General features: G+C 38.7%; 2 pseudogenes; one reads left to right on the top strand and one right to left on the bottom strand.

The window, feature by feature from the left end:
* Window positions 1–14,868: 14,868 nt before the first annotated feature.
* Window positions 14,869–19,736, top strand: LOC111764607 (keratin, type II cytoskeletal 8-like; annotated as a pseudogene).
* LOC101411154 (broad substrate specificity ATP-binding cassette transporter ABCG2 pseudogene) lies at window positions 16,475–18,451 on the bottom strand (annotated as a pseudogene).
* Window positions 19,737–27,548: the final 7,812 nt, after the last annotated feature.

The raw sequence follows: 27,548 nt of genomic DNA on the forward strand, positions 1-27,548 counted from the left end.
GTCTCTCACGTGACCGTGGGGCTATACAAGTCCAGGTTCTGCAGGCAGGATGCAAACCAGGGGGCTGATGAAAGTCCAGTGAAGGTCCTTGATGAGTTTCCAGGAGACATTGGCTGTCCAAAGATGAGCTGGGAAATTCTCTCTGAATGCTGAAATCACTTTCCCTTTTAAGGCATTCAACTGATTGGATAAAGCATCACTCATTGTTGATGGCAATCTCCCTGGTTTATTTTAGATTTAATCAGCCATCTATGCAGTAAACTCACTCATGACTTAAAGTCCATAAATGTCCTTGTACTACAACTAGCCCAGTGCTTGCTTGACCAAACAGCTGAGCACAATTACTTGGCCAAGGTGACACATTAACCTAATCATCACATATATAAAGTTATATATATGTATATGTAATAAAAGTTAAAGATGAAATAGAAATAGCTCTCCAACCCCAAACGATCGCCATCCTCTCTATTTGGAAGTTTCATATGGTCTGGCTGGCCAAAAGTAAGTCCTCCATTTAGTGAATTCCAGCTTAACATCTCAGCGAGGCACTTTGTGATAAGCCACAATGGAAAGTAAGTTAGTTATGGGCATCAGTTCTGAGTTCAAGGGATTTACTTTTCAATGCCTTTCTGCATTAGAATCATTTTACTTATTTACACTAAAGAGTCTGAAGCCAGCCCCCAACAACAAACCTAGGGGATGGTAAGTGAATGCATTCTGTTTTCAATTGAGCAAGGAAGAGAATTTTCAAGCAAGGGCCCCTGTTGCCCTTTCTCTAAGGAGTAGTAAGATTCTTTAAAGAAATATGAATAAAGCAAAAACAAATAATCGAGAGCAATGAGAAAATTCTGGGGTAAAGTAGAAAGAAAGAAGAGAAAAATCCTAAAGTTAATCTCCACCCTAGAAATATGGCCAAATATAAGATGCAGCACTTTAGGGTAAAAATGGTATATATTTTTAGAGAGCTAAAACAAGGCACCACAGTTATGAGAGAAGATCTCAGTCAGTTTCACAAAACAACCACTAAGATATCTATTGGAAACACTATGTAGAAGAATAAGTTCCATCAAAATGAAGGTAAATGATAGAAGGTACAGCTAATGACAAGAGAGTACAGTCACTGATAAAAGGAATGAGATAGAAAAATGACAGGCGTAGAAAGTCAACATGCAAATCATAGGAACTACTAAGGAAGAACACAGAAAATGAAAAAGAGTTTACAGTCAAAGACATAGTGAAAACTAAAAAAAAAATCATTGCCTATTCAAAGTGTTTTAACATTCCAATAAAAAATAATCAAAAGAAGTCAGCACTCACATATAGTTTGGGGAAATTCTTAAACTTTAAAGGAAAAGGAAAAGTTCTTCAAGTCTCCATGCAAAGAAAATTTGCTTTCAGGAAGTTAAAGTCTAGACCCCTTTTCAAATATCAAAGTCATTTGATGGGCTGGTATCTGAAAAGAAAAAGATTATAACCAAGATACCCAGAAATGTCTCATTTGTATGTGAAAGCAATAGAAATGTATTCTTTGAACTGCACACTCTCTCAGACAATTTCCCACTCAAGGATTCTTTCTGTAAAATACACTGAGGGATATAATCCAGAGCTCTAAAATCTGAATGACATGCAACTCTCAATTTGGATTACAGGCCAGGAAAAAAAAATAGCACACTCTTTTGCTGGCCATTGGAACTGTGACCTCACTAGAGAACAAACCATTTGATGGTTATTGCCTAATGATAATAAATAAGGGCCTTACAAAAAGAAAATGTATTTCTCATAAATCCAAATGACTAGAGTAAATTTTACAATAAAACAATCCATATATTAAAAAATAAAGTAAAAGTAATTGGAGCTTTCAATCCTGAAGTTTAATTAATAAGCTATGAGAAGACATATAGCTTTGAGGTATACTTATCTTCTTTAAAATAGAGTTTCATGTATTATTAATAATAATATAAAGATAAAATACATAGGTAAACATAGCATTAAAAAAGAGAGTTTTCAATAATAATTATGAATGCAAAAACGAATGAAAACTAAAATCAATCCTTCAAAATGATTAATAGGGAAATTTAAAAGAAGCATTGAAGGAAGTCCTGAGGTATATTTAATGACTGACACTAATATAATAAATACTTTTTAAACTCTGGAAAAATCATTTATGATACAATGTTCAATGAAAAGAAGAAATTGCAAACTGTAAATATATTATATCTGCACTTGGGCAAACCAGCAGAGGAATACACAGAGTTAAAAATAGGCACTTCTTAATGTGAGATATGGATAGTTGCTTTAATTTAAACATAACCTTTTAATATCATTGTTAAATTACATTAAAATATGATTTTAAAATATGCCCCAAGTCAAGTTTAAGATACAGTGTCTCTTGCCACTTCTAACTGAATCATTTGGCTAGGAGGGTACCATGGCTTCTTTATCAATTTTTAAAGCATGGAAGGAGATATTAACCCACTATCTTACCATAACTTTACATTACAAGATGAGAAGATATTTGTTAAGTCTATAAAACCTAAAGAAAGGATATTTTTGCATGAGAGTAAATATGTCTCTTAAAATTGGAAGAGCTTCTAACTAAATATATACTATGTGCAAGTCACTGAAGGAAAAGCAAAAGGTCTGTGTGTGACATTTACAGATACTAAAAATGATCCTTAAATACAAACAAGATTTCCCATTGGAGAAAAAAGTCTTGTCACATTGCTTTCAGAATTTCCTTCTGAACTCTTTTGGTAAGTCTCTGTGATTTGTATTCTCCAAAATCAGATGCTTTACTGAACCATAAAGTAATCTAGGATCATAAGTCATTGACCCCCAATATATAAAGAGTCAGGGAAAGACTGAATACTCAGGAAAAAGGAGGGTATCTGTGGATAGAAAAGAAGGCTTTAATTGATAATATTGTTTGCTCTGTCATTTTATTCATGATATTAATTTAAAATACCAATCTTGATTCCACCTACCTTTCCTGCTTTCTATTACAACCAGATTGTCCTACTCTTGGTGACACAAACACACTATCAAATCCAGCCTCCGTACCTTTATTCCCATGTACCGTTCCTTCTGAAATTTCCTCATCCATTGCTCCAACCCTCCAGATTTCAGTCATTCTGCAAAGTGCGCATTAAACCACAGACCCTCCATGAAGTCTTTCCATGGCACTGATCCTTGTTTTATGCCTCTCTACTATAACACACATACCGTTCTCGGTGACTAATTACCTGTGGATGTTCCCACAATTTTTCTCAAGGCTCCTTTTTAAAATTGCTTGTTCATTAAAAGAAGCTTTTTACATGGAAAATATAAAGGATTCCCATATATCCCTCCCTCTTCCCTCTCCCACTTTCCCCCATTAACCACATCTTTCATTAGTGTGGTACATTTGTCACAACAGATGAACACATATTGAAGCATTGGCACTAATCATGATCTATAGTTTACATGATGGTTTACACTTAGGACCACACAATTTGATAGGTCTTGACAAGATGTATGATGGCCTATATCCGTCATTGCAATGTCTTGCAGAAAATTTTAATGTCCCCCAAATGACCCATGTTATACCTATTCTTCCTTCTCCCTCCCCTCAGAACCTCTAGTGACCACTGCCTTTATATCAATGTTCAAGTTCTTCCATTACTAGACTAATAGTAAGCCTATTTTAGTCCACAGTTGCAGTCCCCCCTTATGTATGTTCATTCCTCAATCTTGAGGATTTTAAGAGTAGAAATCACATCCTCCCATTCATTGTATCCTGAAAGCACCAGGAATTTGGCTTTCCATTAGTGTACTACTAATACGGAATAAATCGTCTGGGAGAACATTTTAATTTACTATTCAAGCCAGAGTGTAAGCAAACATAAAGGGATGTGTGGGGTTATGTTTCAATACTCTACACCTAAAATTGGAGCTTGTGACATTTCATATCTTTACATTTGGTCCAAAGCAAAGGACTGGTTACTTAAGACCAAAACTACAAGCCAAACTCAGCATGTAGATGTATTACCTTCCCCCCAGCATGGGACATGACTCCTGGGGATGAGCCTCCCTAGCACCAAGGGATTACTATCAAACACTAACTGGTGATGCAACTAGAAAGAGACCTTGAATAAAAGGGTCAGCTCAGACCAGGAGAATACCTCAGCCTAATATTGGATCAAGTGTTAAAAACTGCTTTTTGACCTTGAATAAAAGGGGCAAATGGCAAAGACAAATGAGTTTATATGACTAGGAGTCTTCCAAAAAGAGTTGGGAGGTCATCAGAGGGGTCACACTTACGCACACCTCAGCAGGACCCCAGAGACAGCCAAAGTAGATACAACCCTAGGTGCTGGTTCTCCTGAGGGCTACAGAGATCCACAGAGTATATGGTCATGGCAGATGGATTTGGAGTTCTGTGCCACGTCAGAGGGCCCTATTTTGGAATTTGTGCTCCTGAGTGTGATGGAGCTGGACTCAGAGGTGACCTTCCTACACATGTCTCTTCTGTCACTTTTACTGAACCTGTGGTTGGTGCGAGGATGGTGCCTACTCAGGGGACTTGCATCTCTGGACTGCTCATGTGCCAGCTGGGCCCTGCACCTCAGCAGTGTTGCGACTCCTACTCTCTGGTTAATTGGACTTGCCCAGGTCATCTAACAGGGAGGTGAAGATGGTCAAACACCACACCAGGGAATCAAGAGTGCCAACAACTGCAAGCAGGAGAATTGCATCCGTCATCCATGTGGAATCTAAGCTCCCTCTTGATCTAGAGGTGGAGTGGACATCACCATCCCAGGGTCCACAGAATGGAGGAATAGAATGTGGGTTAGAGTGGACTTACTGATATTCTACTATAGAACTATCGTGACTAGTAATAGAAGAAATTGTAGCATTGAGGTGGAGAAAGTGACCACAGTAGTTGCTGAGGGCAGAGAGAGGAAAGAAAAGATGTGATGTGGAGCATTTTTGGGACTTTGAGTTGTCCTAAATGATATTGCAGTGTCAGATGCTGGACTTTATATATCCTGCCATAACCCACTGACTGTACTGGGGGACAGTGTGAAACAAAGGGTACACTATTATCTATGTGGGGCAGCAGTGCTCCAAAATATGTTCACTGAGTGTGATGAGTGTGCCACAATGATGGGGGAGGTTGTTGATGTGGGAGGAGTGGGGGGCATATGGGAACCTCTTATAATTTTAGTGTTTCATTTTTTGTGTGTGATGTATATATCTTCAGAAAAATGCAATTTACAAAAATGATGGGGTGGGGGGATGGGGAGCAGAGTATATGGAAATCTCTTATGTTTTTAACATTTTTTTATGATTTTTAATGTAACATTCTTTGGAATCTATTAACTTTAATTTAAAAAGTGTAAAAAATAAAATAAAATAAATATATTACAGCATTAAAAAAAAGACCAAAACTAAGAGATCAATGGAGTTTCACTAAAAGAAGTGCTCCCCTGCTAATCATTTTTAGTTTAACATTATTCATAAATATACCCAGTACCCAGAGTCAAACTATAGAATATACCAAGAGATTTTACCTGTTGAAAAATACTTCGTTGACTTTTCTTTGAAAAAACTACCTAAAGATAAGGAGAAGTACTCCTTCTTCACTCTCCACGTTAAACGAACAGAGCTCTTTGTCACTGTGTGTGCATTTAGTTGGCTTTTATTCACACTGGCATTTCCCTTTTCTGATTTCAGTGGTATTAATCAAAGCATTGTGCCTGGTCCCTGTATATTCTCTTGGGTAAGCAAAAAGGATGCTGGACTTGTACAATTGTGTGCCTGTGATCACATATATCCTTAAATAAATGTGAGGGACATGGTTTTGTAAAGAGGCTTTGAATTTCCAGACTTCAAGTTTCATTTCTCATCATTAAGGCAATTGGAATTCTCTCTCTGGCCATTTCAGAGACTATTATAAACTGTTACTATTTACCTTCTTTTCAGCTTAAAGAATTGGAAGTTTTTCCCATTAGTTTTGAAAAGAGGCAAACAATTCTATTATCAAAATCTGCCTCCACACAGCATGACAGGGATGGTCTTTTTTTTCTTGGTGGGGTAATGCTTTGTTATTTGATCTGCTCAAGATGTGGGATGTGATATTGTTATCTGAACTTCCAGCCACCAGCAAATACAATTAAATAATTTTGATGAGGCCCATCACAAAGATTGGGGCCGTGACAATTACTCAACCATTTAATCATGGAGAGTAACAAATATTAATAGAATAAGTTGGAGATTTCAAGCAATCAAACATGCAGATATGGAAAAAATCTTCACATTCCCATGGACATCCCACCTTTATTCTTGTTTCTTTCTTTGCATTTATCATTTCTTCACCCCTAACCTGGAAATGTTTTCCTATACCCTTTCTATTATTCAAATGTATCCATCTTGCAACAGCCTCTTTGCTGGTGTAATTTTTTTCATTTTTCTGAACTCAGTAATCTGAACTCTTATTCTTTTCTCTAGTAGTTTCATAGATGTCTTCTATTTCCATATATTGCTAAGTTTCTGAAGTACACGAATGCAGAGATTGTAGTCTAAAATCATGAAAGATGTAAAAAACTTGAGTGATATGAAGACATCTCATAAGTACACCTTTATGTGACATGTGGAGAAACTGAGGCCAGAAAACTTAAATCCCTTCAATCACTTATTCAACACACAATGAGTAGACCCAGCATGACTGACACTGCACTAAATGCTGAAAATGAACTGCAGAGTCACAGCTATCAGAGTCTGTATCAGAGTCACAGAGTCCTTGTGGCCCTCCATCTGGCGGGATTCAGCCGTTCATCCAATAATCACTTAAAATATCAAATTTACAACCATGATAAGCATGTTGAGGAGAAGGTGCAGGAATGGAAAGGGGTCTAGTGGGAGAAATGGCCACTCCCCAGATTCCATCAAAACATGAGTTATGTTAGACCCACATGTCCTACATGGCAAATGAATCTCTTCTATTGTTGCTGCATCATGTGTGTGGAATCCATTTTTCTCAGGCAGTTGATTGCCTATTATTCCAGTTATCCAGAGTGGAAGGTAACAGTGATATGTAAATTTGACGGTGGAGGGTCACTTGTCACATTGGACAATATTTCATATGATTCCTCTTCTGCTGTCTTAGAAACCAGTTCTGAGAAAAACATGAGGACATTGAATTTTGCCAAAATGACACACGTTAGCAAGCCAAAGCTGTAAGTTCTGCGTTCTGTGAGTGAACACTCACCAATGGGACTTGGAGTCAGCTAGAGCACGTATAACCATCACCTGGTGCTTGAGATTCCAGTTCAATATGACAGCTATGTGGCTTCCTAGCGCCTACTGGAATACCTGTGGTGTTGAGAAACAGAATCCTCTAAAGGCTGCCCATTCTGTATTTAGTGAGTTCTCATAGAGTGGTAAAGATGTTTGTTTGAAAATGACTTAAGGTATATCTATCTCTGGAGAGTTAGAACTCATTGTTAGTACCAATATTTTACTATAGGCACATACAATAAATATTACCATATCCACTGAGATAGAGATAAAAAGAACATAAGGCAAAATACATAGGAACACATAGATATACTTTGGGGTGGTAAGATATTTCTGACTTTAATTCACACATATACACATCCTCAAATTCCAAGCCTGCTCTGTATATTAAAAAGTTCATTTAGAAATATTTAGAAACTGCCTCCAAGCACCTGTAAGCATATGTGCCTATATAAGCAGTTTTCTCTGGTCTGGAAAATATTCAAGTGGAAAGCTCATGAAGCTCTGTTTCATAAGTAACAGCAATTTGTAGCAATCATGGGCTGAGCTGGTCATTGTCAATTGCATTGTTATCTGCTGCAGTACAATTTAATTAGCAAGCCTTAGTTTGATTATCTGCCCGGGCATGCTACCTTAACTGCTCTGTTCCAGTTTGTGGACTAAATTTTATTTTATCATGTTAATATATTTGAGAGGATACCTAAGCATTCTCAAGTGTTTTGTTTGTCATGTTACGTCTCTCCCTCAACAAAATTACACTAAAATTCTTGATGTCAGCTTAAATTATCCTCCAATGAATTAAACATTTATTTCTGGACATAAGAATACCCTGACTTTGTTTTAGATATGGTTTCCTTACCTACTGTGCTATCCAGATCAGGTGAATATAAGGGGATCCATGGATCCCTATAATTTCAAGATATTTTCTAGGATTTTCTGTGTGTGAAGGGGATGGGAGGGTGGGTATAGGTATGCTGTATGTGTGTTGTTTCAGAAAGAGAGGTTATAAATGGTCCTTGCTAGGAAGAAATGAGGTCTAGAAACAAAAAACTGTCAAGTGAGGTTGAACAGGGCTTAAAACAGAGCTTCATGAGCTTTCCACTTGAATATTTTCCAGACCAGAGAAAACTGCTTGAATAGGCACATATGCTTACAGGTGCTTGGAGGCAGTTTCTAAATATTTCTAAATGGACTTTTTAATACACAGAGCAGGCTTCAGACAGTGAAAAGAAGGCTAGGCTGACAGGAAGAGAACATGGAAGTTGGAAAAGCAAATGAAAGGCAGTAAGGCAAGGTGTCAGAAACTAAGCACTTAAGGAAATGGCTAGCAGGCGTCCCCTGGAGCAAAAGGAGAGGAAGGCAAATAGATCATCAAGGATGGTTAGAGTACCTTTTAACTGCCCTTCAGATGCTAGAAACAGCAGACAAGAAGGTTTTGGCCTTTCTGTTTGACTCTTATCAGAGAAATTTTTCTTTTGCAGAGGCTGCCAAACACTGATTATTTTCCTTGGTGTTTGCGCACTCTCACATGTTTCTGCTAATAATAGCTAGAAGTGTACCATCAGACCCACCACAAAAAACGTGGGCTCTAAAAGAACATGCATAAGTAGATGAAGAAAATAAGAGAAGGTTTTAACATGCTATTTAGCTTGTTTCTGATATTACATAAATGAAAATTTTCCTTTTAATTCTATTTCATGTGAACATTGGCATAATTTACATTGTTTGTTAACTCAACTTTTTTATAATCTGTAAACTGCTTATATATTATCTCAAGAGTATTGTGAATTCTTGGAGAGGAAGTCATTTGTCCTGTCACGTGCTACTATGTACTCTCTATGTTGCCTAGCACTGTATGAAATATTATAGAATCTGTGCAATAAATAGTCACTGAATTTAATATTGTAGTTTGTACATCATAAATTAAAATCATTAATAATTTGCTAAATTCATTATAAAAGCATTAAAAGAAGAAAAGAAGCAAAATTCACAATGTTCTCATTCTTGTCACCTGATTTACTGAGGAGAAAGACATGAACATTTTCATTATTCTCTAATCACTGTCCCCATGTAGAGAATCTAGTCTCACTCTGACTCCATCAAATATTCTTTCCCGTAACATAATGGCCTCTGAAAAGCTTCAATCTCAAGTTTAAGGCCGCCATTTTCTCCTATAAGGAGGAACCTAAAGTGAAGAAGAGAAAGGTCTGTCCGCCCACCTCCTCTCAGAGCAGGGCTGGAGGTGGATAGCGTGGAGAGGGGAAAGGTACCTGGACCTCTCTTAATTACAAATGTTTTCCCTTTCTTGTATGGGTCTAGTTTTTCTGGGGTTGTGAAAGGGAGAAGAAAGAAAAAGCGAAGAATCTTCAGATTGAAATTATGGCCAAGATTTAGTTTTGAGAGGAAACTGTGGTCTCACTTTGGCTCCATCCAGGAAACATGATGTCAGTTGGCTTAATCCAGTAACTCTGGCCTCACCCCATCTCCATCCTGCAGCCCTTTCTCACTCTGACTCCATATAGTGAGCCCGGTCTCATTCTTAATTCATCCAATAAACCTGGTTTTACTCTATTCCATGCAGCTAGTGTGGTCCATTCTGGCTTGATACAGTAACTCTAGTCTCACTCTGGCTCCATCCATTAACCCTGGCCCCACTCTAGATCCATCCAGTAAACCTGGTCTCACTCCATCCAGTCACCCTGCTCTCTCCCTCTCTGGACCTACCTGTAACCCTGGTCCCATTCTGGTTACATTAAATAACCAAGGTCTCACTCCAACTCCATCCAGAAGCAGTGGCCTTCCTGTGGATCCTTCTAGTGGCTCTGGTCTCAGTGTCTGTGTACATCCTGTAACACTAGTCACACTCTGGACTCATCAAGTAACTTTGGTCTCACTTTGAGTCTAATTAGTAATCCTCGTTCTGCTCTAACTCAATCTATTATCCCTGTTCTCACTCTACATAGTCATAGTAATCTTTTTTTTTTTCTTTCCAAATTCTACTCAATTTATTCATTTTTTAAAAAGATATTACATTAAAGAAAAATATGAGGTCCCCATTCGCCCCCACCACCCCCCCACCACCACTCCTCCCACAGTAACACTCTCCCCCATCATCATGTCACATCCATTGCGTCTGGTGAGTACATCTCCGGGCATCACTGCACCCCATGTCCCGTGTTCCACACCATAGCCCACACTTTCCCACGTTCCATCCAGTGGGCCATGGGAGGACATACAACATCCGGCAATTGTCCCTGGAGCACCACCCAGGACAACTCCAAGTCCCGAGAATGCCTCCACATCTCTTCTCTTCCTACCCTTCCCCGCACCCAGCAGCCACCATGGCCACTTTTTCCACATCAATGCCACATTTTCTCGATTAGTCTCAATTTGGATCTATCAATAAACTTGGTATCACATTGAATCCATCTATTAAATCTGGTCTCATTATGTCTCTAGGAACTTTACTCACTCTAACTCCATCTAGAAAACCTAGCCTCACTCTGGTTCAATCTATTAATCTTGGACTCCTTCTGGATCCATGCAATGTTTTTTTTCCTGCTCTAATTCTATCTAATAACTGGTCTCACTCTAACTCCATCTCGTCACCCTGGCCCACTCTGGATCATTTCAATAACCCCAGCTTCAATCTGACTCCATCCATAAATCCCATACTTAACCTGGATCCAACCAGTAAGCCTGGTGGTCACTCTAGATTTAGCCAGCTGCCTTGGCCTCAGTCTGTCCCCATCTAGAAAATCTAGTCTCACTCTGACTCCATCCAGTAACCCAGGTCTCAATCTTACTCCATCCTTAGTGTGGGAAAAAGCTTCACCTCTTCTATTGTAGATGTTGTTCCCTATTATCGTAGATGCTGTTGCAGTTCTGATGGCAAACAGCTGCTCGGTAGTTTCCAATAAATATGAGGTGGAAACTAGGGTCGAGGCTCTCAGTTCCAGAAGCTGTGAGTCTCCTGGTCCCATCTTTATCTCCTCTCTTATGTCTGTCTCTTTGTCTTTTATTTCACAAAGTTTTGCATTGCCTTCCATTCAAGCCAACCTATTGTAAGCTGATTGCAGCACATAGCACTGCTCTCACTCTGGCTCCACAGAGTAACTCTGATATGGATCTGACTCCATCTAGTCACTCTCATCCTATGTTGGCTCTATTCAATAATCTTGGCCTTATCTTGACTCCACCCAGTAACTGTAGTCTCACTCTGGCTCCATCCAATTTCACTGATGATTTTCTGGTTCCATTTTTAACCCCCTTCTCTGGATCTGGATCCCTCCAGTAAAAGTTGTCTCTGTATATCTCCAACCAGTAATCCCATGCTCACTCTGACCTCATAGTGTTAGCCTCTTCTCATCCTGGATCCTTCTCATAAACCTGGCCTCACTCTGACTTCATCCCATAAGCCTGGTCCCACTCTGATTCCATCCAGTAACGTTCTTTCACTCTGGATTCATCCAATGTCACTGATATGACTCTGGATCCATCCAGTAACTCTTGTCTCACTCACTAATCTGGTTTTGCCCTGGCTCAAAATCTTCCTTTCTGCTGCTGGTTGTTTCTACAACTAGGAGGTTTCCCCACAGATGTTATGTAAGGCTTTCTTGGTGTGACTTTAGGACCTTTTCCATGAAACAAAGACACTTTTGCCTTCAGCCCCTCCAATGAATTAAACCCCTTGTGTTGAATCTTTGTCTTGCTTTGCCCATTTATCTCTTAGATGGGGATCAAGACTTCTGCCCTCTCCTCCCACTTCCTACTCTTTCACTTTAAGATGCAGGACAGTTGAAGTCTCCACCACTACTTTTAGTTTGCAGACCTGGAATACTGTGATGAGATGATCCCTTCTTCCTCACACAATAGAGCAGGGCCCTTCACGCCAAGCTCTTGTAATCTCTTCAGGCAAGCCTTATTCCTAGAAATCTTTAAGTGAAAAGAAGATATCAGTCTCTCCTTTATATACACACTCAAGTTTCAGAGAACACACATTAAGTATCCCTTTCCTGGAGCAAGCATTTCTGAAATTAGAGATTTACTTTCTTCTGACTCACAACCTCTCAGCCTGCAGTTCCATGTTCCAGTAAGTCTTTTTTGGAGGAATCCTATCCTTGCAAGGCCCCTGTAAATAATCATGAAAAGTGCTGGAAAAAACTCATTGTCTTGATTTTTGCACATCACATATTCTTGTAAATAAATCAATCTCCTACATATCTCCACATATTTTTAACTTTATATTTTGAAATAATTTCAAACTTATAGGACTGTTTCTAAAATAATACGAAAACAATACAAAGAACTCCCATATACCCCCTACAAAGATCCTAATTATTGCCAACTTTTAACATTTTGGCACCTTTGTTATATCAGTCTTTCTACCATTTATCTATCCTCTAATTTCTAAAGATATGAGAGTAAGTTGCATACATCATTCTTCTTGAACACTTAATATGTCCATGTATATTTCCTATAAATAAGGATATTCACTTATATAATTGCATTAAGTACAGTTTTCAAGTTCTAGAAATGTACCATTTACATAAGGAATAGTCTATATTCCAATTTTTTCAAATGTCCCAATAATGTCATTGTGTCCATTTTCTCCTACATTATTAGATCCAGTCCATGATTGTGAATTATATTTATTTTTTGTTGTCCCTTAGGTCTCTCTCTTTTATAAAATGTAACATACATACAACACAAAATTTCCCATCTCAACCAATCCCAAACATTCAATTAAGTGGAATTAATTACATTCACTGTGTTTTATTACTATCACCACCATATATTGCCCAAATCTTCCATAATCCCAAGCAGAACACCTGCAACCATTATGCCTTAACTCCCTGGTCACGTTCCTCATTGCCCTTGTTTACGTGGACTCTATTTTCTTTCTCTAAGAATTTGCAGATTTAGTTATTTCTTGTAAGTGCAATCATACATTATCAATCCTCTTGTATCCAGATTATTTCAATCAGCATGATGTCTTTCTACAAGGCTCACCCATGTTGCAACATGTATATGAATTTCATTTCTTTTTACGGCTGAATATATTCCATTATACACACACGCGTACACATCACATTTTGTTTATCCATTCATCTGCTGATGGAAATCCTAGGTTTCTTCCACCTTTTAGTTATTGTGAACAGTGTTGCTATAAGTATTGGTGTGCGAATATCTGTTCAAGTCCCTGCTTTCATTTCTTTTGGGTATATACCTAAAAGTGGTAGTTTTATGTTTAACTTCTTTAGGAACCACCAAACTTTTCTAAGGGGGCACACCACTTCGCATTCCCAGAAAGAATGTATTAGGGATCCTGTTTCTTTGCATACTTGCTGGCAATTGTTATTTTTTATTTTTATACAATAACCATTATAGTGGGTGTGAAGTGGTATTTCATTATAGTTTTAATTTGCATTTTCCTAATGACTAAAAATGTTGATCATCTTTTCATGTGCTTATTGGACATTTGTATATCTTCTTTGGAGAAATGTCTATTCAAGTCCTTTGTTTATTTTTTAAATTGGTGGTTTGTCCCTTGTTGAATTGTAGGAGTTCTTTCTTTATTTTGGATATTAAACTCTTACCAGATATATAAATTCCAAATACTTTGTCCCATTGTGTTTGTTGTCTTTTTACTTTCTTGATAATGTTATTTGATGCACAAAGATTTTAAATTTTGATGAAGTCAAATTTATATATTTTTTATTGGTTGCTCAAGTTTTGGGTGTCAAGTCTAAGAATCCATTGCCGAATACAAGGTCATAAAGATATTCTTTATATTTTCTTCTAAGAGTTTTATAGTTTTAGCTTTTATATTTGGGCCATTTATACATTTTGAATTAATTTTTATATGTGATGTAAGGTAAGGTTTCACTTTCATTCATTTGCATTTGGATTTCCAGTTTTTCATGTACCATTTGTTGAAAAAATCGGTTCCATCTCCATTGAGTGGACTTGGCACCCCTGTCAAAAATTAACTGGCTATAGATGTGTGGATTTATTTCTGTACTTTGAATTATATTCCAGTAGTCCATAAGTCTATCCTCGTGTTAGTGCCACACTGTTTGGTTACTGTAGCTGTGTTGTAAGTTTCGAAATTGGGCTATGTGAGTTCTCCTATCATGTTCTTTTGAGACATTTTTGTCTATTTATGGTATCTTGACCTTCCTTCTAAATTTCATGATTGGATTTTCCATTTCTACAAAGAAGGCTTTTGCAATTTTGATCAGGATTGCATTAAATCTATAAATTGCTTTGGGTAGTATTGACATCTTAATGACATCAAGTTATCCAATCCAAGAGAATGTACAATTTTCCATTTATTTAGGCTTTGTGTATTTCTTTGAGTCATATTTTGTAGATTTTCATACAAGTCCTTTGCATCCTTGGTTAAATGTATTCTTAGATATTTGATTCTTTTAGCAGTCATTTTTTGAGTTAATTTTTGATTTCTAAAGAAGCTTTAGATTACATATATGTTACATAAAGATTAAAGGGACAACCAAGAAGCAATAGTCCTCAGTTCCTACTGGAATCTTTGCTTTCGTCTGCCTGCCCACCTCTTCAGCCTCCACCATGTCCGTCAGGGTGACCCAAAAGTCCTACAAGGTGTCCAGCTCTGGCCCCTGGGTCTTCAGCAGCCACTCGTACATGAGGGGACCTGACTCCCACATCAGCTCCTCCTCTTTCTCCCATGTGGGCAGCAACAGTTTCCGAGGCAGCATGGCCACCAGCATGGGTCTGGCTGGGGGCTAGAGAAGGTCAGGGAGTGTAGGGGGCATCACAGTTGTCACCTTACACTGGACACTGCTGAGCCTCCTGAACCTGGCAGACACCAATGACCTCCAGGCCATGCACATGCAGGAGAAGAAGGAGGAGAAGGGTGGTGAAGATTTTGTTTTGGACTTTGCACACCTCCAAAGGGAAGTATTAAAGATTGAGTGGAGAAGAATAACTTTATTCTATTCTGATGCTCCCTTCTGATCTTTTCTATAGTTATTCTAAACTATAGTTTAGAATAGGATGGTAGGGCAAGTTTGCTTCCTTCATTGACAAGGTACAGTTTCTGGAGCAGCAGAACAAGATGTTAGGGATCAAGTGGAGCCATCTGCATCAGAAGAAGGCTGCTTGGAGCAACATGGACAACATGTTTGAGAGCTACATCAACAACCTTCATTGGCAGCAGGAAACACTGGGCCAGGAGAAGCTGGAACTGGAAGCAGAGCTTGGCAACATGCAGGGGCTGGAGAAGGACTTCAAGAATGAGTATGAGAGAAGTGGACTTGGCCCAGTGGAGAGGGCATCTGTCTACCACATGGGAGTTCAGTGGTTCAAACCCCGGGCCTCCTTGACCCATGTGGAGCTGGCCCATGAGCAGTGCTGATGTGCGCAAGGAGTGCCGTGCCACGCAGGGGTGTCCCCCGCATAGGGGAGCCCCATGCACAAGGAGTGCACCTTGTAAAGAGAGCCGCCCAGCGTGAAAGAAAGTGCAGCCTGCCCAAGAATGGCGCAGCACACACAGAGGGCTGACACAACAAGATGATGCAACAAAAAGAAGCAGAGATTCCCGGTGCAGCTGATAAGGATAGAAGCAGTCACAGAAGAACACACAGCAAATGGACACAGAAAGCAGACAATTGGGGGGGGTGGGAAGGGGAGAGAAATTGATAAAAAATAAATTAAAAAAAAAAAAAGAATGAGTACAATGAGGGAGGGGATAGGGCATATAGGAATCCCCTATATATATATATATTTTTTTTTTTTAGAGTATTAACACATTTATTTATTATTTACTAAAAATGGCAGATCATAGATTCATGTAATAGCAAAGCTAGAGGGCTACAGACCCACCTATTCATTTTAAAGAAGAGGAAAGAAACTGATGCCAGAGATAAAAGTGACTTGTCAAGAGTTTCTAGAATTCAGATGTCCTTTTCTAAGTCAATAAATTACACGAGATTTCCTGTTCTCGTTTTCGTCTGACCAGATGAACAAATACACAATGCACATTTGGTATCTTTCATACATAATCCAGTTCACTGTGATTTCTTTGAATGCTTCTGTTGAAAATAATTTGTTGAACAACAGAATGAAGGCAACTGAACAAAGGATAACAATGAAAACTTCAATGAATACTTTAAATCAAGGTGCTCATCAAGGTGGATGCATCACAATAAATTAAAAGGGAGATTTATGAATATTTTTTAAGAAATAACAATTTTAGGTAGGCAATTGTGAGGAAAATAACAATCACACCTGCTAAGGCCACATGATTCCTCCACAGACCCCAAGTTGACAGATCGCTGCCCTGGTTTATCAGAAATTCTTCGCCAGTACATATTGCAAAGTCGCAAGTATTGTTTGAGGTTGCATTAAAACCTGGGCAGAAGTTCTGTCCCCAAAATTCATTATATTGCAAAGCTGAATAGCCATATCGAGGAATGCTGAAGTTCTGAAGCCATGGGAGCCAAGTTGGAATGGTTCTGAGATTTACCAGCAGTCCTGAAAACACCATCATGAACACAAAAGACACAGTCGTGAGAAGTGTTGCTATGGATACCACACTCTAACCTACTGCTACGGCCGGCCCCATGGAAATAGCTGTATAAGCCACCAAATAAGGGCAAACATCATGGTGAAGAAGGCCTCCACTTTTGGCTACAGTCCTAACATGAAGTATATTATACAAGTGAATATAATACTCGGTAACATCCTCATGGATAGTAAATCGCATATCAGTTTTCTAAAGAAATAAGATGATATACTCTGTAATATCCACTGATGTATTCATATATAAAAAGCTTTTTCTCGAACTCCAAGAGCTCCACAGATGACATGCTACTGAAACATTGATTGGTGGTCAAGAAGAAGAGCACCCCAGCTCTGTTCTGAATTCCAGTAGGGTGATTTTTTTAGCCCAAAGAAAATGGCACCTGTAACCAGTCCCTGGATGCTTGTGACAATTATCTGAGCTATAGAGGCCTGGGGATTACCCAGTAAGCTTTTGAATGAATGTCTAGAAACCCATCTGAGTTGATGACAAAAGAAGGTGGCATAAAAAATCTTGAAGGCTGAGCTCCTCTTCTTTTCTGATCCCTTCAGAGTTCCTCTAACTCTGCTTTTATTTCTTTGAAGAAGGTGGAATTGACATAAAACTCACCTACTTTTTCTATTAGTGGTTTCTCTCTTCTGGAACCTTCTTCAGCTCCCTTAGCTTCTCTGTCTTCTTCTGCTCTATTTAAAACCACAGCATAGGGGTCTCCATTAATGACGTCCAGGAAGAAGTCTGCAGGGCTATTATAGGACTCACAATGGTAACCAGCTGATGCAAAGTACCCCAAGGCCTCTGGAGCAAGCCCATGGAAGTTGAATCTTCCTGAGGCCAGTAAGGTGAGGCTATCAAACAACTTGAACATGGAATAACAAGGCTGATGAGTGGAAAAGATGATTGTTCATCCCTGTTTAGACATCCTTTTCAGGAGCAAAAGGACAGCATTTGCTGTGCTTGAGTCTAAACCAGTTGTGGGTTCATCCAGGAACGAGATGGAAGGATCTGTAATAAGCTCCATTCCAATACTTGTCCTTTTCCTTTCTCCTCCAGACACTCCGCAGGTGAACTGTGTTCCAACCTTGGAATCTGCCACTTTGTCCAGACCCAACTCTTGAATGACTGTGTTAATCTGTTCATTTTTCTCACAATTCGTCATAGTTGTTGGAAGCCAAAGGGCTGCTGAAAACTGTAAATTCTCTCTCACTGTCAGTGTTCCCATCACAACACTGTCTTGTACCACATAACCTGAATTACATTTGAAATTGGCAGGTCGAGGTGCTCCATTTATCAAAACATCTCCAGATAATCCACGTGGATCTTTCCTTGCAGCTAGGATATCTAACAAGAAGATTTGCCTCCACCTGTAGGTCCCAGAATAACATAGAGGCCAGGTTTCATGACCCCATTGATATCATTTAGGATTTCTTTCTCAGTCATTTTTCGACTAAATAAAAAGCCACTCTTCACTTTTACTCAATAGCGGACATTATGAAAACTTAACACAGTGCCTTCAGTAGATGTCTTTAAGTCATTGGAAGTCATCCCAGGCAAACCACTGGTGTTCCTTCATGACATTGGGATAAAAACTTGGACATTACTGGAAGACATCTGGAGAGTTTCTGCCTTTTGGCGAGACTGTCAATCAGGGAGGACACCAAGACCCCGGGCCAGGCTCCGGAGTAGCAGGCGGGAAGCTCCTGCCTACCGGGTGGCAAAGAAAATAGAGCAGCGAGCACAGAGCGTGCTCTCCTGGGTGTCTCTCCTCACTCCTGCAGCTGCACCCACTTTTCCTCTAGGTGGTAGCCAGCCTGCTGTCACCAGGAGGGGCACCTCCTACCAGGTCTGGAAAAGCAATCAAGGCTGGGCATGGGTGCCCGCACTTGATGCCCCCCCTATATTTTTGATCAGCATTTATGTAAATTAAAGCTTCCTTAAAAATAAAAACTATATATATTTAAAAAATAGAATAAGTATGAGGATGTCATCAACAAGTGAACAGAGATGGAGAATGAAGTTGTCCTCATCAAGAAGGATATTGGTGAAGCTTCCATGAAAAAGGTGGACCTGGAGCCCCACTTGGAAGGGCTGATGGATGAGATTAACTTCCTCAGGTAGCTGTATGAAGAGATCGTGAGCTGCAGTCCCAGATCTTGGACACTTCTGTTATGCTGTCTATGGACAACAACCACTCCCTGTACCTGGACAGCATCATCACCGAGGTCAAGGCCCAGTATGAGGAGATCCCCAATGATGGGCAGATAGAGTCTGAGAGCACATACCAGATCGAGTATGAGTCACTGCAGAGGCTGGCTGAGAAGCACGGGGATGACCTCCACCACACCAAGATGGAGATCTCTGAGATGAACCCAGGCGTCAGCAGGTTCCAGGCTGAGATCGAGGGCCTGAAGAACCAGAGAATATCCCTGGAGGCTGCCATTGCTGATGCCAAGCAACATGGGGAGCTGGCCATCCAGGACCCCATTGCCAAGTGGCCCAGCTGAAGGCTGCCCTGAACCAGGCCAAGCAGGATGTGGCACTTTTGGCAGCTGTGCGAATACCAGGAGCTGATGAACGTCAAGCTGGCCCTGGACATCAAGATCACCACCTACTGCAAGCTGCTGGAAGGATAGAACAGGCTGAAGTCTGGGATGCAGAACATGAGTATTATATGGAAACCACCTCTTGTGGCTGCTACTCAAGTGGACTGAGCCCAACCTTTGGCATGCCCAGCCCTGGTCACAATTATTGTTCCAGCTCCTTCCAGAGCTTCCACTCTGGTGGAGGCTCTGGCTCCTTTAGCTGCACCAGTTCCACCAAGGCCGTGATGGTGAAGGAGATTGAGACCCACAATGGAAAGCTGATGTCTGAGTCCTCTGATGTTCTGCCCAACTAAATTGCCACTGTCGTCCCTCCCAGATACCCACCTCCCCATGCCTCTCCCGGCCCCCTTTTTGCCCATGTCCCCAATCTAGAAGCCACTTTTATCTTTTCCAAAATAAAACCTCAGTTGGTTCTGCCAACCCAAATATATATATAAACTTTTTTGTGGGGGAGGGGGATTCCCATATACCCCAACCCCTCTCCCTCCCACACTTTCCCCCATTAACAATACCTTTCATTAGTGTGGTACATTTGTTACAATTGATGAACACATATTGAAGCATTGCTACTAACCATGGACTATAGTTTACATTATGGTTTACACTTTGCACCACACAATTTTAAAGGTTTTGACAAAATGTATAATGGCCTGTAGCCATCATTCTGATATTGTGCAGAACAACTCCAATGACCCCAAAGTACCCCACGTTAACACCTATTCTTCCCTCTCTCTTCTCAGAATCTCTGGTGGTCACTGCCTTTATATCAATGATATAAGTTCTTCTATTGCTAGAATAATCATAACTCTACTTAAGTTCATAGTTGCATTCCCCACTTATGCTTGTTCATTCCTCAATCTTGAGGACTTGGGGATGGTGATGCCTACTCTGCTTCTGATTGAGAGGGGGCTTGGATCCTATGGGGCAGATGGATGGAACTGCCATCTTGCAGTTGTAGATACTCTGTTTTTTGGGGATGGCCTTATCCCTCATCATTCGTTAGTTGTCCTTAATGAGTCCAGTGAATTGGAGAGTGGATACTGCAACTCCTGCTGAGATTCAGGGTTCAACTGACATATGAACAGACCAAAAATAAGTCTCTGGGACATATATTTATTTATTTTTTAAAAAAATTTTTATTTTTATTTATTTATTTATTTTTAATATTTATTTATTATTATTATTTTTTAATTACATTAAAAAATATATATGAGGTCCCATTCAACCCCACCGCCCCCACCCCCCACTCCCCCTACAGCAACACTCTCTCTCTGGGACATATATTTAATGAATATAATGCTAATTATAGATTGAAATAAAAGGGGAAGAAGAGTCATGTGTAGGGAAATTGTAAATGAGTCTAATTCTGTTATATCGGGGAGCTTATATTCCAAAATAAGGCTCACTGATAGGGCGCTGAATTCTTGAGATTGTTTGCCCTGCTTGTAATGTCTAGATGTCTCTAGAGCCCTCAGGAGCTCCACTGTTTGAGGCACTGTGTACTATGGCAATCAATGAGATCCTGCTGAAACTTGTATAAGTGTAACCTCTGGAATGACCTCCCAACTCACTTTGAAATCTCTTAGCCATAACAACTAATTTGCATTTAATATTTCCCCCTTTTGGTCAAGATCTTCTTCCAAAAGCATCACTACTGGGCATTTGGTTATAATCCCTTGGTGCCAGGGAGGCTCATCCCCGGGAATCATGTCCCATGCCAGGATGGGGGTGGGGGAGAAAGTAGTGCATTTATATGCTGAGTGTGGCTTAGAAAGAGGCCACATTTGAGCAACAAGGAAGTTTTCAGGAGGTAACTATTAGGTAATATATAATACTAGGCTAAGTTTTAATTTCTGGAGAAAAGGTTTATAAGAACAACCACCTATATCAAGGGCCAGGCATAAGGGTCTGTTCTCCTCAAGGCACTGCTTATGTACTTGGGGGATTCTTGCTGCTCTATTAGAGAATGTAGCAGGACTTCCCAGGGTGGGAATTCAATATACTTTGGTTATTGTGTGGGTCTCTACCCATGGACACAATAACCCATGACCACTTGAACAATTTCATATGCCTTAGAGGCATGTCCCAGGTGTGCACCTCCCTATATATCACTCCATTGCCAACATCCTACACTCGTGATTCTCCCCAGCCACAATTGTGACCTTTCTGCAATCAAAAGCCTCCCCAAAAACAAAGCCAAAAAAATAAATAAAATAAAATAATAATGAAAACAAATAAAATACAAAAATGAAAAATAAAAAGAATGAAAAATAAAGGTAAAAATTTTTTTTAAGTAAAATTAAACATTTTCTCAATGTTTCTTTCATTACCATGAGATCAGTTATCTTTTATATATAGTGACAATTTCTTCCATATGTTCCCCCATTGTCTTAATTTTTTTTTCACTTTATCTTCAAAGAAGCTTTAGGTTACAGAAAAGTTACGTAGAAAATACAGAGGATTCTCATAAACCCAACCCCCTCCCTCTCTCCCCCACTCCCCCATTAATAACATTTTACATCTGGATGGTACATTTGTTACAATTGATACACAAATATTGAAGCATTGCTATTAACCATGGCCAATGGTGTACACTATGGTTTATATTTTGCACTGTACACTTTCATAGGTTTTGACAAGATTTGAAATGGCCTGTATCCATCCTTGCAAGATCATGCAGAACTATTCCAATGTCTTGTGTTCCAAAATTTCTTTTTTCCCCTTTCCCTCCCCTCAGAACACACAGTAACTACTAAGTTTCAAGTTTTTAAGGATATAGTTCAGAGTTACATGCAATAATATTGAGGATTTGACTTATTTGTCTGTTTTATTAGGCACTACCTATGTTCTTGAGAGATTCTTGCCCTTTTAATTGAGAACACAGCAGGATTCCCTGGGATAGGAGTTTAATTCTTTCTTATTTAATTTGAGGGTCTCCACCCACTGAGATCACACAGTATGACAAGATGAACTTTCATGTTCCATAGCAGCCTGCCCCAGGTGTGCTCTATACTGCATATCCCCCGACTCCCGATGCCCTGCACATATAACCCTCCCCTGCCATATTTCCAGAAGAACATTCCCACACATTGTAGTTTTAACCACATACCTACCAATCCCCAGGGTTCACCTGCTCCTTCCCCCAACCCTCCCCCCAGTTCAATGGATAGTCCAACACACCCTTCAACCCTATTCCCCCTCACATCCAGCACCATCAAACCCAATCATATCACTGCACCACTATCACCCCCAGTGACTGAGCACCTGCTTCTTATGTACGAGGTCCTGAGTTCAATCCCTGGTACATCATGTATGACTAAGTCAAAGTGCACAGTAGTTATTTTAAATGAAATTCTTATCTTAATTTCCTTTTCAGATTGTTCAATGCTGGTGTACAAAAACATCACTGATATTTGTGTGTTGATCTTTTACTCTCCACTATGCCACATTCATTTATTAGCTCTAGTAGTCCTCTTCTAGATTCTTCTGGATATTTTACATGTCATCTGGGAATAGAGATAGTTTTACTTCTTCCTTCACAATTTGATTGTCATTTATTTCTTTTTCTTGACTAATTTCTCTAACTAGCACTTTAAGTATAATGTAGAATAGCAGCAGTAAAAGCTGGCACTTTGTTCCTGTTCTGGAATTTTATTCCTGATAAGGGGGAAGCTTGTAGTTTTTTATGATTGAATATGACATTAGCTGTTTGTCTTTCCTATGAGCCCTTTATCATGTTAAGGAAGTTCCCTTCTATTACTAGTTTTCTAGTGTTTTTATCAACAAAGGACTTTGAATTTCATCAAACGTCTTTTCTGCTTAAATTGAGATGATCATATGTACATTTTCCCTTTGTTTTTTTAATGCAGCTTACTACTTTGATTGATTTTCTTCTGTTGTACAATCACTGCATTCCTGAGATAAATTCCACTGATGATGTATAATCCTTTCAGTGTGCTTTTGAGTTCAATTTGCTAGTATTTTGTTGAGTTGTATGCAACCATATTCAGAAGGCAAATTGGTTTGTAGTTTTCTTATGATATCTTTATCTCTCTTTGGCATTAGTGTGTTAATGGCATCAAAGAATGAATTAGGGAATTTTCCCTTCCTTTAAATTTTGTGGAAGAGTTTAAGCAGTATTGATGTGAATTCTTGTTTGTAAGTTTAACAAAATTCACCAGTAAAGCCACCTGGTCCTCACGTTTTTCTTTGTGATTACTGATTCAATATCTTTGTTATTGTTCTACTGAGATCAATTTCTGGTTGAGTCAATTTAAGTAATTTGTATGTTTTCAGGAAATTGTCTATATCAACTAGGTTTTCTAATTTGTTGGTATACAATTGTTTGTAATATCCACTTATAATCCTTTTTGTTTCTGTATGCTTGGTAGTTTTGTCCCTCCTTTTATTTCTGACTTTTGTTATTTCTGTCCACTGCCTTTTTTCCTATGTTAGTCTACCTGAAGACTTGTCAATTTTATTGATCTTTTCAAAGAACCAACTTTTGGTTTCATTGATTCTATTGTTTTTCTGTTCTATATATTATTTATCTCCACTTTAATCTTTATTATTTCCTTCCTTCTGCTCATTTAGTTTGATCTTTTTCTAGTTCCTCTAAGTGTGGGTTTAGAATAATGATTTGAGATCTTTCTTCTACTTATTGTAACATTTAGAGTTACAAATTTCTGTCTCAGAACTGCCTTTGCCACACCCTATAAGTTTTGGTATGTTTTATTTTCATTTTCATTTGCCTCAAGATATATCCTAAGTTCCCTGGATATTTGTTCTTTATTCCATTGATTGCTTAAGATTACATTGTTTAATTTTCCACGTATTTGTAAATTTTTCCATTTCTCCCACTGATATTGATTTCTAGCTTCAGCACCTTAAGTTGTATCCCTCTGTTCTCTTACCTCCGTGGTTTCTGATGAGGATATTGAAAGTCAACCTTATTGAGGCTCCCTTATACATAATGGGTTGCTTCTTACCTGCTGCTTTCAGGATTCCCTTTATCTTTCATATTGACAGTGCGATTATAATTTGTCTTAGTGAGGGTCTGTTTGGGTTTATTCTGTTTGGAGTTCATTGAGATTCTTGGATTTGTATATTCATACCTTTCATTATTACAGTTGAAAAGTTTTCAGCTATTGTTTCTTCAAATACTCTTTCTGCCCCTTTCTCTCTCTTTTTCCTTCCTTTCTCTCAGGCTCTGTTTACTTTTATTCATTCTTTTTTCTTTATGCTCCTTAAACAAATTTAATAATTCTAATTGTCTCTTCTTCAAGATCATTGATCCTTCTGCTAGCTTCAATCCACTGTTGAAATCTGATAGGGAAATTTTTAATTCTGTTGCTATGGTCTTCAGCTCTGTTTGCATTCTTTTTATATTTCTTCATCTTTATTGAGAATCTCTTTTTATTCACTGTTATTTTTCTTATTTCCTTTAGGTCATTTTCCATGTTTTCCTTTAGCAATTTGATCATGTCTTAGAAATTTTTAAAATTCTTTTTCTAATACATCCAAGGTCTAGTCTTCTTTGATGGTTTCTAATGCATTATCTTGTTCCTTTCTGTTGGAAATCATTTCCTATTTCTATCTATTCTCTTGTAATCTTTTGTTGCACATTGTATATTCTGATATTTTAATATGTTATCTCTGAAATTTTGTCCCTGAGACATTTGTTCCTTTTGCCTGGTTCTAGCTACTGTTATGGCAGAAATTTCCTCAATCCAGGAACTGATAATAAAAGAAAAAAACAAAATCACCTTTCCCAGTCCTTGCAAATTAGATTCTTCAAAGCTTAGCCTGCCTAACAATGAATTTAGAGCTGGCAGTCCTTTGTCCCAGGTAGCAGTGATTTGACTATTCTCCTACAGCACAATAGCTGCCCTGCAAGCCACCTCCATATGCAGGGAATGTTCTATGAGGTTAATCCTGTGATGAATATCCTGGTTCAGGCTCTCAGGTATCCACAAGATGCACTAGTATGTGCACAAGGGTTACTCTGTTCATTCTGAAACTGGGACTAGGGACCCATACTGGGAGCATTGACTTAGTCTGTACCAGGGAGGGGAGGTGGTGGGGGAAGAGTCAGCAAGAGTCAACTCTGTAGGTTTAACCCATTTTTAAAAAGATTTATTTATTTTCATTTATTTATTTCTTCCCACCCCTTTATTATTTGCACTCACTGTCTGCTCATCTTTTTTTTTTAGGAGGCACCGGGAACCAAACCTGGGGATGGAGGCACCTAACCACTTTAGCCACCTCCAATCCCCATTCGTTGTGTCTCTCATTGTATTTTCTTCTGTGTCTCTTGGTTGCATCATCTCACAGCATCAGCTTGTTGCATCAGCTTGCTGTGCCAGCCCATCGCGTCAGCTCACTGTCTTGTTCGTCTTCTTTAGGAGGCACCAGGAACCAAACCCAGGACCTCCCTTGTGGTAGGTGGCAGCCCAGCTGCTTGAGCCACATCTGCTTCCCTTTTCCTACCATTTTTATGTTTCCTTTTTCTTATTTCAGTACTTTTCCTGTTACTACACCCTTTAACTGTTTTCCAGAATACTGAGAAAGATGGTTTTGCTAGTTTTGTTTGTTTTTTAATGCTTTGGTGAGGAACAGAACCCTGGAGCATCTCACTGCCATCTTGGCGACCACTCCGTAAATATTTATTCATAAACTACATTTTAAAAATAATTAAATTATAATATAAGGCAAAGATAATCTACTTACAATGACAGTGCATCAAGGAAAAATAGGTTATAACAAAGAATTCTTGATTTTAGATGTAAGAATGAATTCCTGCATGAAACTCTTCTTACCAAACGTCATTAACATTTATCATGCAGAGAAAACTGGAGAAAATAATTAAAGCAGTTATGTGTATAAGTAAATATTTTAAAGGCCTTCCAGGAAAAATAAAAATCCTGCACTATAACATAGTACTTAAAGCATGAGCTTTTGAGTCAGAAAGATCTGGGTTCCGGTTATTAACTGTGCCAAACTCTCTAAGCTTCAGTTTCCTCATTTGTAAGGATAGCATAGTGATATCCAAATCATAGAATTATTGCAGGAATTGATATAGACAATTCATATATACATACGGGAGGTTCTTAATAAACAATAGTTGCCCTTGTTATGACATTAACAAAATTATCCTCTACTCTTCATTTGAAGAAAAGCAGAATAAAACAAGGATAGAGAGAAAGAGCGGTATCCTTCTAATAATTCTTTTAAACACATGCACTTCTTTTTGAGAAAGGAAAAGAGTTATTCTCCTGTTTCAAACTTAATAAATCAATTAAAGCTTCATCCAAGGAGTTATCAGGCTGAGATAAATATATAAAACACAACATTCCAATGAAATGGTATATTCCACTAAGTTATTTGCATTATATGACAAAAGATACAGGTGTTGTTTTTTTTTTTTGAGGGGGGGTCAGAGAGGAACAAAACTCCATAACTTATGAGTTTTAAACTTTTATTCCCTAAATGAATCAACGTGGAAGACAATTTTTGGACATGTTGTGGTTCATAGTTTTAAGGTGAAGCTCTACACTGACCACTGTGTGCTTGTGTGTGATTTTCTTACTTCTCATAATGTGAAGTAGGGGTCTAACTATACAATTTCTAAGATCTCTTTAGTGTCCAAACTTCTGTGATTAAGTGAATGGAATCCTGACAAATGGAGTTGTTCCAAGTTTAAGTTCCTTTTTTGTCTAGATTTTCTCCTAAACAGATATTTTTGTCCAACCTCTGAACTTCAAATATTATAAAATATGTTTTCTCACTCAGAAAAGATTCCATCCAGAAATCTAGAATTTTGTGTCCCAACTCCTTCTACATGGATTTTTCCACAATTTAATTAGTAGTTCTTCCCTATTCCAGCCTGAAAAAAATGCATTATAACAAAAGAACACCCTGAATTTCTGTATCCTTTACACCTATTCTCTAATACTGTAAATTCTGGACCATATTTGGGACCCTACCCAAGAAAATCCCTAATCTTCTATAAAAAGTAAAGAAAAGAGAAATTAGAAAATTATTTCCTTTTTTAGTAAATTGTGATATCCCCTTTATATTTATTCATTTCACAAAGGAAAAAGATT

Source organism: Dasypus novemcinctus, chromosome 28 (genome assembly GCF_030445035.2).
Source record: "Dasypus novemcinctus isolate mDasNov1 chromosome 28, mDasNov1.1.hap2, whole genome shotgun sequence".
Lineage (NCBI taxonomy): Eukaryota > Metazoa > Chordata > Mammalia > Cingulata > Dasypodidae > Dasypus > Dasypus novemcinctus.